This window comes from Schistocerca piceifrons, chromosome 9 (assembly GCF_021461385.2).
Source record: "Schistocerca piceifrons isolate TAMUIC-IGC-003096 chromosome 9, iqSchPice1.1, whole genome shotgun sequence".
NCBI lineage: Eukaryota > Metazoa > Arthropoda > Insecta > Orthoptera > Acrididae > Schistocerca > Schistocerca piceifrons.
The window spans coordinates 198,880,602-198,893,612 of NC_060146.1; the positions used below are offsets into that span (position 1 = coordinate 198,880,602).

Sequence of the window (13,011 nt, forward strand, 5' to 3'; positions counted from 1 at the left end):
AACTTATACTAATGAGCCAAAGCGTTATGACCGCGTGTTTAATAGCTTATTTGTCAGCCTTTGGAACGAAATACGTCACTAATTCTGCGTACCAGTAATCCGACAGTCGGTTGGTAACTTTTTGGAGGTACGTAGCAGCGGATACCTACGCACAGGTCGTGTAATTCACACACACAGTGATGGCGCCCAGTAGAGACCCAGACGGGTTTTACATCAGGTGAATTTGCTCGCCGAGACATCAACAAGAGTTCACTATAATGCTCCTGAAACCACTGTACACGTCAATTTACAGAAGCCTAAATATCATCACTGAGTTCAGAAAGAAAAGATCTCTGTAACTAAATCATAAAAAATTCGTTGGTTTAAACTTTAAGAACATCTGATGGCTGAAGGTCGAAACTATCAATCACTTGAAGCTCTGTAACCCGTGTAAAATATTCAGCTAATTCGCACACATGAACTTCATTGACCTGACAAATATAAGATCTTTGCGATTATTAGAACAAAGCTGAGACAGGTCAGAATTCATATACACCCAATGGCTAATAGCCACCCACATCTGTCAACTGGACGAAGAAACGCCATCGGAAATTAGCAAAGGCAAGCAAACAAAACTGAAATTCGTGAACACAATAAAAAATAAGGCAAACATGATTCGCTTTCACAACATCTCGTACGCTACTGCTGAACTTTGAAGCCTAATGGTGATATTCAACAGCCGGCCGAAGTGGCCGTGCGGTTCTAGGCGCTACAGTCTGGAACCGCGAGACCGCTACGGTCGCAGGTTCGAATCCTGCCTCGGGCATGGATGTGTGTGATGTCCTTAGGTTAGTTAGGTTTAACTAATTCTAAGTTGTAGGGGACTAATGACCTCAGAAGTTGAGTCCCATAGTGCTCAGAGCCATTTGAACCATTTGATATTCAACAATAAAGCAAAATTTAAGGATTTTACCTTATTCGCATTGATTTACATCCAAATTGTTAAATAATTATCGTTCCCAATCACTGCACATTACCACGATATATAATTGAATTGAGCCGGCCGTTGTGGCCGGGCGGTTCTAGGCGCTACAGTCTGGAACCGCGAGACTGCTACGGTCACAGGTTCGAGTGCTGCCTCGGATATGTATGTGCTTGATGTCCTTAGGTTAGTTAGGTGTAAGTAGTTCTAAGTTCTAGGGGACTGATGGCCTCAGATGTTAAGTTGAAACGTCCCCTTTGAACAATTATCCAAGACTGTGCTTAACCTGACACACAATATTTTTAGCACAACGCAATCTGACTTTCAAGAATCCCTACAAAAGAATGGCCCTGACTAACATTAAACTATACCTTTCACAAATCACTTACCTCACAAAAATCTTCGCTGCTCAAGCTACTGCAATACAGCGAGTGCCACTACTGCCAGCTAAATAAAAGATTCAAACTACAGAAGGCACTAACTACTGATAGGGATAGTTAGCAAATGAAAGATATTAATAGAGAACAAACAATGTATTTACCTTGATATCATGATATATAAATATAGCAGTTCATGACAAATTTCAAAACTCCGCCATCTCTCTCCCCACATCCACCACTGCTGGCGGCTCACCTCCAACTGCGCAATGCTACGCGCTGTTAACATCCAGCTGCCCCTCTACAATGGCAGACAACAATGCAAACTAGCCACAGACTGCACACAGCACAGCCAGTGATTTCATTTTCATACAGAGAGCGCTACGTGGCGGCGGCGTTACCAATATAAGAACCTAAACAGCCTACTTACATAAGAACCTAAACAGCCTACTTACATAAAGAAAACATAAACAGCCTACTTACATAAGAACCTAAACAGCCTACTTACATAAAGAAAACATAAACAGCCTACTTACATTGGCCCCATGCTCCCCACAAAAAATTTTTACAAATGGTGTTGGGCACTGGCCAATACAGATTTGACAAAAATTTTTCACAATTACAGTAACAAAGATATAAAATGCACACACTTATTGATACAATGTTGGTCAAAAGCTAAAATTTTCTCACAGTCCATAAAGATAGTCCTGATCATTCATCATAATAGTAATTACAGTTTCTCATTAGTAAAAGAAATTGCACATAGAAGTAGTGGATTTCCATACAGTCTTGAAGAAGTAGTGTTGTCCTTCCAATGGAAAGACAGTGCTGACTCTTGACATGCTGACAGGTAATGGGCCACAATGGAGCAAACCCACAGCAGAGTCATTCGAAGTTTTGAAGAATATTGGTAGGTAGGTCATCACAGAGCAGACCCACTGGAGTCCTGGTAGAGATTGTGGTATTGGTGGGCCACCAGAGATGCAGACCTACTGTAGTCCTTGTAGAAATGTCCAGCAGCCATCTGTTGCGATTGTGCAGGTGCACATTCACCATCGAAGAGTCTTGCGGACAATATAGCAAGTCCATAAACCACCACTTGTGCACTCACAAAGTTTCTGGAATTGTCCTTAGAACCAGCAATGCTGTTATCCAGTCCCTTGCTGAATTAGTAACACACGTGCAAACACTAACAGTCCCAACTTCTCACATATTGTCCATATACTATGACCAACAGAAACGTGTGCAGTGAAATGTAACTCACAAGCTACTTAATTTGATGAACTGGTGTCAAGTACAATTTTATAACATGAGAATACAATTACAAAGATACAGAAAACATCATTGAAACATAATAATACAGATAACATTTGTAGATAATAGGGGCTTTACAAAAGAATCGAACTAACATATACATCAGTGGAATTATGACATGAGTACATACATAAAAGATCACAATAACTTTTGAAACATCAACTTCACACATGAGCATTTAAACAGAATAAATAATGTCTAACATCTTTACAAAGTAAATAGCATATTATTAATGCCAATTATATTTGAGGATAACAGTATTCCTCATCATAGTGAATGTAGCTTAATATTAAAAGAAGAAAAAATTCTATGAAACTACACAGAGACAGGAAGAAAACAAATACACAAGGGTACACAAACATATAGCGGGATAATACAAAAGGAAAGGATAGGGTTTGTTTCATTGCAGTATTTTGCAAACAAAACTTTCTTTGCTTCTTGGAGATCTCCCTTCATTCATCATTATTCCCAAAAGTCCTATCTAAGCCTGCCTTCTGTATTCTGTTCACATCCTCTGTCAAAAATAGTTTTTCTCCACTGTACAGTATCCTTCCTTTTCGCCCAAGCCATTTTCATATAGCTTCTCAACACATTTCTTCCAAGTCATCATAGTTAGTTTCTTATATAGTCTACCCCTCTTAGCTAACTTAAATCTACTGAGCTCAGATGCTAAACTAAGGGACGAGGCAATGCAGCAGCACATAAAACAATTAATATAAACAGCAATGAAAAAAAATGGAAAATCGCAAAGCAAGCTGCAGTAAATCTAAATTACCAAGCAATTCAACATTACAACTAATATGAGGCAATGTGCAGCAACAAGGAAAATAAATGAGTAGTAAAACTGGCTTAGCAGAGTAACACAAAGTCAAATTCAGTAACACTATGCCTGGCAAACAGCAGTAACTTATACCTAAACATGACATAGCTCAAGCAGAAAAAATAGTACACTGAAGATAACAATGCAGATAAGGGAAATGTATAATCACATCTTAATGTCTAAGTAATTAAAGTGGTGCACCACAACAACTTATTGTAAAAGAAATATTACCATGTACTTGAAAAGAATATTTTGTATGCAGTTACTGTTACTAGTCCCTTCTTATTGTTCTTTCCTTTCCAAGTGCTCGTTTTTTGAAGAATGTGGATCACAAAATTATTATTTAATAGATCTGCTGACAGAAAGTGTTCACATTAGCAAATGCATTTAATTTTATTTTATGAAACCAATGCTGCAACACAGCTGGAAAACAGATGTCAAATGAAATAAGCAATTACGCAAACCAAAGCATAAAAATATCATTCAATAGTCATGTGGCATTTCGTAAGTCAGTAGCTCTCAACTCTCGTAGAAAGACACTTGTCATAATCAGGTGTGCAGTTGTATGAATATTTCCCATCAATTCATAAGCATTTCAGTAATTAGCACAAAGTACAAGTAACCATATGTTTTCAGGTAATGAGCGTGTAATATTTGTGATGCTTCCTACAAAGGAACGTCAATAGCCAGGATAATGGCCTCCCTTTTTTTTTTACCTGTGCCGCTGAAAGGCTAATGGCTTTTTTTCGGGCGGCTGTCGCCCAGGTGGGTGCCCGCGACGCATTACGTGCAGGTGGTCACTTAACTTTCTTACGGAAATGTTTACGACAGCAGTTTCCGCTACAGCGACAGTCTCACATAAAAATATTTCACAGGTCAAGAATTAGCGTTGCAAATCTGTAGAAAGAAAATCCTATAAATATAAGTGTCCAAATAAAATATTCGTCAGCATTGTGATACAGTCACGCATTTACGCACATTTCATAACTCTTAAAGTACGATTCTTGGTTTCCAACATACTTCTTATTCCTCATATACGGTAGCATCATCTTATTGATCATAAACATATCTCAACAGCATAGTACACATCGTCGTCGTAATAATATCATAACATCGCAGTCAATTCTCAAAATCGTCGTAGCTTCCTCCAATAATTTCAAAACCTAAAAAAAATTCTCTGCTCATTTCAATAGTGTCATCTACCTCAAACGTATTTTAAAATCATGCTCCCTTACCAAATACATCATTCAAAGCTCTCATAGTATCACAATGATTCCGAAAAAATATGAACAGTTTACAAAGTACAGACAAAATACAGTTTCATAAGTGTGAAGTTACCCAACTGTGTATTGCGTAAACATGTGTCACTGATGTAGTAAAAAAATGTTTATCTCTCAGTTAAATGATCAGATAGCTGTGTAATTTGTGTGTTAGAGAAATATGGTACCGATGTGTAAAGTTGTATAAGCAAATACCATATTAGCTAGGGTTCCTTGTGGTTGCCACACGCATGGTACACAAAGTAAGCGTGTACCCCCCTGAGGATTAATGTAATTATACCCTCAGGTGTTACAGATTACAGCAATGGAATGAAATGTATCACGGAAAACTTTCTTTGTAATTCAAAAAATCTTTAAAAATAAATGTTTTAAGTACAAAATTAATCACTCAAATACGTGTACTGTAGTGCTAAATGTGCGTCTTGTTGCAACATAATCTGTGTGGAAGTGTCGTAGTTATCGTCCTCCAAAAGCTAAGTTCTGCAGAAGTCAATGTACTTACCTCATAATACACAAAAGTGAAATGCTTTGCGTATAAATGTCTTAGTTATTATGCTTATTGGCGTGATGAAGAAAGTACTGTGCTGTAACGTATTGTTGTGCTACGGAAAAGGCAATCTCATTGTAGCTATACCACAAAAGTTACTACTAAAACCTGTTTTACTTTCCAGAATAAAACAGAAAACTGTGCAGATATAAAACAGAAACACTGCAAAAGCAACATTGTAAATTTTCACTCATTAGTAGCGTCATGATAAAACCGTGTAGTTGTCACATAAACTAACCACTGTGTCGTCTGGTATCTCACAGAAAGTACTTTAAACCCAGAATGTATTTTCAAGTAAACCAAAAGTTGCATTAAAATCTCATTAGCAGTACTGGTATGTGAGCCTTATAGTCGTTACGTAATCGTGCAACTAACAAGCAAGAATGTACAAATACAACACTGTGTCGTCTGTTCACTATAACAATGCATTCGTAATTTCTGTTTAAAAATGTTCCCTAGGTTCTAGACTGGATATTTAACTTCAAACATAGTTGTATGTTAACAGTTTCTTAAGTCTGACACAGCATACTAGTAATGTAAAGTGAAAAGTTATATGGCAAAGACAAAGTTAAAAAGCAGATTATCTTTCAATAAACGGTTTTACATGTGAAATGTGGTGTAAACCTTTACTCTTCCTAGTGCACAGAGTTTCAACTTCAAAGCAATTACCATGTTGTATACATCGGCGAAGAATGCTAAAATTTTTCTCCAGGCTAGCGTCTTATGTTATTTTTCTCGGAGCCAGCGGGCGCACGCGGCTGCCTGCTGTGCGAGTCATTGTCTGTCTCTTTGTTGGCGTGCGCCGTTATTGGGATTAGGAGACCTAACTTCTACAAATTCACTCTGACGAGAAGGCCCTGCCCTGTTTGAATCCCGCCAGTTCTGATGCAATTCAGGTCTGTCGTTACGAATATATCGTCTGTCGTCATGTCGGTAGTTCCTGTAGTTTCTTTCTTGTCGGTTAAGTGGTGGAGAATTTCTCCCTGAATCGTAACTGCGCGCTGAACTGTTGCGTCTGAAGTTATTCTGTCTCCCTTGATAATAATTATTTTGGTTCCCATATTGTCTGTTTCTCTGATTGTCTCTGTGATAGTCACTACCGCGGAGAGGTGATCTTTCCCTGTAATTATTACTACTCTGCCAACGGTTGTCGTACGGGTGGTGTCTATTTTGGTCACGATTTGCGTTGTAAGAATAGACCAGTCGTGTCCGGTTATTGTTTCTGTCGTCACGGAATTGTGACGGATGTGACCTGTAATTGTTGTGTCCTTGTTTTCGCATTCCGCGATTATCAGTGTCAATTTCTAGTTCTTGTAACAGTCCCTGAAAAGCTTCAATGTCGTCTTTGCAACGTCCTGCTAAAATAATATGCCGTAAATGTTCAGGTAATTTGATTAAGCAAATGCGGATGAGTTCTGAGGGGCTGTATGGGTTTGACAGGTACTGATTCTTGTGCAACATGTCTTCAAAATATTTCACAAGACTGGAGAATTCAGATTGTTCGAAATGTTTCATCATTATGATACCATGTTTTACTCGGTCTTGTGTGGCTTGAGACCAATATGCTGAGAGGAAGGCATGGTAAAATTCTCCTTCACTGTGGCAATCGTGAATGACTGATCGCATTCTTACAGCTGGTTCATTCTCTAAGTAGCCACACATAAATTCTAATCTGTGTTCTAACGACCAGTTGGGAGGAAAACAATGAGAGAATTGATGGAGCCATGCTTGTGGATGAATGTCGTTGCCAGAATTCTTAAATGTTTTGAATTTACGTGTAGTAATGAACAGCTTATAGTCAAAATCGTCATGTCGGCGAGTCGCATGTCGGTCATTGTTACTTCGTTTTGGCGGTTCCATCTCAAAATCCAATGCGCCTTGCCAATTTCTTTCATAATTTCCGAAGTGTCCTGTGTTACTATTTTGTGGTTGTTCCGTATTTCTATGTCCCTCTTCCTGTATTGGAGCGCGAGTGTCCTCTGAAATACGTAATTCTTGTATTACCTGCGTCAACTGATCTTGTACTTCCCGGATTTCTCTTTTGTACTGTGTATTGATTTGATTTTGATTTTGTTTGAATTTTCTTATTTGTTCATACTCTTCTGTGTCAGTGAAGGCTACAGGTCTTGTGTCATTCAGATCATCATCTACCTTTGTAGATAAGTTAGTGACCTGATCCGAAAGTTCGGCTACTTTCTCCGATAGTGTACTTATTTTCTCCATGTGTCTTTCTGAACCAATTTTCAGGGTATCTACTGTGTCCTTTAAGTTTTCCTGAGTTCTTGCAAGTTGCGTAACCGAATCGGTAGATGCAACTGAGTCAATTTTAGCTTGCAAGGTCTCATGATTTTCATGAACAATAGTTTGCAGTTCTTTTATGGCTGCTTCGTGATTCTGTAATACATTTTCATGACGCGAAAAAATAGGTTGGAAATGCTCACAAATCTGTGTTTTTACGTCATTACAGACCTTTTGACATTTCGATTCGATGTTATGTAACTCAGTGGTTAAATCTTCACGTGTTTGTTCAAGTGTAGTGTCTAACTTTTGAAGATTTTGTTCCATTGTGTCTAACTTTTTGAGATTTTGTTCCACTGTGTCTAACTTTTTGAGATTTTGTTCCACTGTGTCTAACTTTTTGAGGTTTTGTTCCACTGTGTCTAACTTTTTAAGATTTTGTCCCATTTGTCTCTGATTTTGTTCCATTTGTTGCATTAATTGCAATAATAATGTATTAGTGTCTGGAATCTGTTTCTCTATGCTTTTCGGCAGTGCATTTGCACCGGCAACATTCACATTTTGACAAGCAGAAAATGCGTCTTGACTTATTTGAGAAAACGGTGATAACCCAAAACCTGAATCTACAGTATTTGCGAAATTGTGTCCTGTCATTTCGGATTCCTGAGGCGAGCTGTTGCCGACCGATCGATCGATAATGCTTCCCTGTTCACTACCTGTTTCACTGTCTACACCATTGTTTGCAGCCCGCTCCATTTCCCTATGCACAATTACCAAATTACTACTTTGAACATTAGTTAATTCATTACTCTGCGGCGCTAACACACTGCTTTCGTCTTCACTGTCATTTCTCAGTTTACTTTGGAGCCTAGTATTACGTTTTTCACACGCCATTATTGTCACAATATTTCACACGACAACACAGAAAAGCACAATTTGAAGAGCAAAAATAAGAGAACACATTAACATAACACTGAAAATAATATCCAGTTAATTGCAGCTGCGAAATACTTGGTGCAAATCTACATGCATGCCACAACTGTTTTACTGTACAACAATGAAAGACTGTAACTACAAAGGAGATTTTCTCTACAATTACGAGCTAGCAATAAACAAAAGCTACACTAATTACACAAACTACAACAAAAAATCAGAAGATTCCAGTGAGGTATCCTCGGCTAAGGGTCGACATATGAAACGACCCATTTTTAACAAATTATACACGACTGTGCTTAACCTGACACACAATATTTTTAGCGCAGCGCAATCTGACTTTCAAGAATCCCTACGAAAGAATGGCCCTGACTAACATTAAACTATACCTTTCACAAATCACTTACCTCACAAAAATCTTCGCTGCTCAAGCTACTGCAATACAGCGAGTGCCACTACTGCCAGCTAAATAAAAGTTTCAAACTACGGAAGGCACTAACTACTGATAGGGATAGTTAGCAAATGAAAGATATTAATAGAGAACAAACAATGTATTTACCTCGATATCATCATATATAAATATAGCAGTTCATGACAAATTTCAAAACTCCGCCATCTCTCTCCCCACATCCACCACTGCTGGCGGCTCACCTCCAACTGCGCAATGCTACGCGCTGTTAACATCCAGCTGCCCCTCTACAATGGCAGACAACAATGCAAACTAGCCACAGACTGCACACAGCACAGCCAGTGATTTCATTTTCATACAGAGAGCGCTACGTGGCGGCGGCGTTACCAATATAAGAACCTAAACAGCCTACTTACATAAAAACCTAAACAGCCTACTTACATAAAGAAAACATAAACAGCCTACTTACATAAGAACCTAAACAGCCTACTTACATAAATAAAACATAAACAGCCTACTTACAAAGTGCCATAGTGCTCAGAGCCATTTGAACCATTTTCTTTTATAATTGAATTGAACTATCGGGGATGTCATTCTGGTCCTAATTACCAAACACTTTGTTCAGCAACAGATAACAAAGCATGTGTGTAACTTACGAAGGCAAGGAGAACGTGCAGCCGACACTTGTCCAAGAGCGTCCGAAAACGGACAGTTGGAGATGGAAGGAAGAGTAATACGTAGTTGCCACTACCTGTATTTCACGCGTGGGTGGAGCGACCACTTGCCGTTGCAAAGACACGTCTGTGGACCTACTTCAAGACAGAGAAGAAGTTGTGTTGGTACCACAGACCTACTGCACTAAAATACTCGCTGGCTTAGGCGGAATTGACTACAATCATCCGTGTACTCCCAGTTACACTGATTCATACTCACACAAGAGGAAATGGAACGATTAGAGAGTGCATTGTGGCAAATTCGCAAATGTACACTTGGCAATTCTCCTTCACCATATTCTTAGTGTTGAAGCTGCAGCCACAAGGAAAAAAAAATTAAAAAGAAAGAAAAGTCTAACCACGAAGTAATTATTCGAAAGGGACAGAAATCGGTACATGCCGTGTACTTCTACAGACATAAAAGTGATTACAATTTCAGAAAATTTGGATGATTTATTCAAGAGAAAGAGCTTCACAAATAGAACAAGTCAGTAATGCGATGGTCCACCTCTGATCCTTATACAAGCAGTTATTCGGCTTGGTATTTATTGATAGAGTTGTTGGATCTCGTCCTAAGGGATATCATGCCAAATTCTATACAACTGGCGCGTTACATCGTCAGAATCCCGAGCTGGTTGGAGAGCCCTGCCCATAATGTTCCAAAAGGTCTCAGTTGGGGAGAGATGTGGCGAACTCGCTGGCCAGGCTGTCGCTGGCCAGGCTGTCGCCGGTTTGACCTTTTGGCAGGGTACACATCTACTTACTTCATCTCTAATGCACGTACTCATAGTAATAAAATACATTGATTCTCTTAATTTTTTGCAACATTTTCGAGCCCCAAAATGTGCATGATTTAAATGAGTTTGCCAATTGAAGTTGCTGACAGACCCTTCTGGCATACACACTAACCAATTGCATTCATCCAATCGGTACGCCGGAACAATACATTCCGCCTAATTAGGTATTATTGCCATGTCAGTTTGATGTCTGTCAAGACGAGATCTTTGTTGTTCTTTGCCAATATCTGCAAGTGTGGCTTCCACAAATCTTTCCAGCGTTACTTTCGTCACGTACATTACATAAAAATTTGTCTTCTTAAGTTCGTTGTCATTCTGATATTTTAACCCACTGGGCGCTCGTGATAACGCACTCGACATGACATGGAACCAGAATTCGTGCAGATGTAGTGCCCTGTGAAGCAACGGCCTTGCCGCAGTGGCTACACGGGTTCCCGTGAGATCACCGACGTTCAGCGCTGTCGGGCGTGGTCGGCACTTGGATGGGTGGCCATCCAGGCCGCCATGCGCTGTTGCCATTTTTCGGGGTGCTCTCAGCCTCGTGATGACAACTGAGGAGCTACTCGACCGAATAGTAGCGGCTCCGGTCACAGAAAATCGTCTTAACGACCGGGAGAGTGGTGTGCTGAACACAAGCCCCTCCTATCCGCATCCTCACCTGAGGATGACACAGCAGTTGAATGGTCCCGATGGGTCACTTGTGGCCTGAAGACGGAGTGCTAGTGCCCAGTGAGTGAACAGTCCACGTGTCAGATTCGTACTCATTAAAAAGCTCACAGCTTTATGTTCACTGTTAACTTTTGTCATTCATCCCACTAAATACATTTAAATCTGGTAAAGCCCAAACCACTGCCAATCCTCCAGCTCAGTCACTGAGTAATTCTTTTTCGCCTTACTCAAGATGTTGTTCCACCTCTTGGAAAATCAAATCAGGATGGAACAGAAGTGGAGCTCTCAACAAGGCTTCATTCATTTGCATAAATTCCAGCTGGTCAATTTCTGTCCAACTCCATATGACGTTCTTCCCTGTCAAATGACACAAATTTTTATTATGACTGCTTCGATTGTGAAAGACCTGTAAAAATTGTTGAGACGAAATGCACATGCCTGTCTTTTTGTTCTCAGTAAGGAGTAATGCCCTTGAGCTTTACTGGATCTGGCCAGATGCCAGCTGCAGAAATTACATCACTCAGGAATCCTATTTCCTTATGCCTGAATTCTGACTTCATTTGGCTGATGATAATTCTGTGATCCTTAAAGGCACTAAGCAATAGGTAAACAATTTTTTGGTCTCCCCACATCTAACACATAACATGGTGATCCATCTGTTCGTCGGGGACGTTAAGCTTTGCAGCTCGCCTGGTACCGTTCGAGAGGAGTAGGCTACTTGTCAGTACTGGGTTGCACTCTCCCTTCTCATCATTATCATCATCACCACCACCACCATCATCATCATCATCATCATCATGTGACACAAACTTAAAACATCACACTATACATTTATCCATTACAATTACATTCATCTACACTCTACAAATACACACCATAACACTCAGATATCTGCAAGGGAAGGCGTCAATAATCATGGAGGAAGAACATCCTGTCCATATTAGGTCACTGAAACTACTCCGTGGGCTATCCCAGGCAACATCGCGACAGACATTTATTTTAACATTTTTCCCCACCGTTGGAAAAAAAATGTGTCATCTTCAAGGGTCAGTTTTCAGAGGGACTAAAACAGTGGTCATCAAACTGCGGCCAATAACTGCAAGTCACCTGGATCAAGTAATCGCATGGGCCACGTTCTCAGCTATATTTTATAATGGGAGGGTTGCCCAGAAAGTAATGCACCGCATTTTTTTCTTCGACGATTCTTTATTGAACATAATAAGAATTACACACACGAAAGAACAGTGTTTTATCTATACACCCTATTTTTTCACGTAATCTGCATCCCATTCTATGGCCTTCCTCCAGTGCGAGACAAGATCGTGAATACCCTGTCAGTACCAGTCCTTGTCCTGGTGGCGGAGCGTGATTCACTGTGTGAATCATCTACTCATCGTCCTCGTTGAGTTTTCCACGGATGGTATCGTTTAATGGCACAGAACAAGTGGAAGTCGCCGGCGCTAGGTCAGGTGTGTCACATGTGACAGCCGTGGATGGTCTCCTTGACCGCTGCAAGTAGTGGAGCTCCATCAAACCGCCTTCTGATGAGCTCACCCTCCGTGCCCAGCGACGAATTGTACTTCTGTCGACAGCAGACGCTCCATAAACTTTGCACAAGCGTTCGTGAATATTCCCCACAGTTTCTTCCTCCGTAGTGAGAAATTGAATGGCGGCATTCTGCTTGTAACATACATCACCTACAGACGCCATTTTGAAACTGTCCTGCAGCCACGCTATCTGTCGGAATTGATGGAAACTTGGTGCGCTCAGTCAGGAGACTTCAAATAAAACATACGAAACGTTTCCCATTGTAAAAGTACACTCCTGGAAATGGAAAAAAGAACACATTGACACCGGTGTGTCAGACCCACCATACTTGCTCCGGACACTGCGAGAGGGCTGTACAAGCAATGATCACACGCACGGCACAGCGGACACACCAGGAACCGCGGT

At 40.2% G+C, this 13,011-nt stretch overlaps 1 protein-coding gene across 1 annotated transcript in view; it reads left to right on the forward strand.

Moving 5' to 3' along the window:
- LOC124716852 (luciferin sulfotransferase-like) overlaps positions 1 to 13,011 on the forward strand; it is a 57,316-nt gene that overhangs the window by 33,127 nt on the left and 11,178 nt on the right. The window lies entirely within an intron of this gene.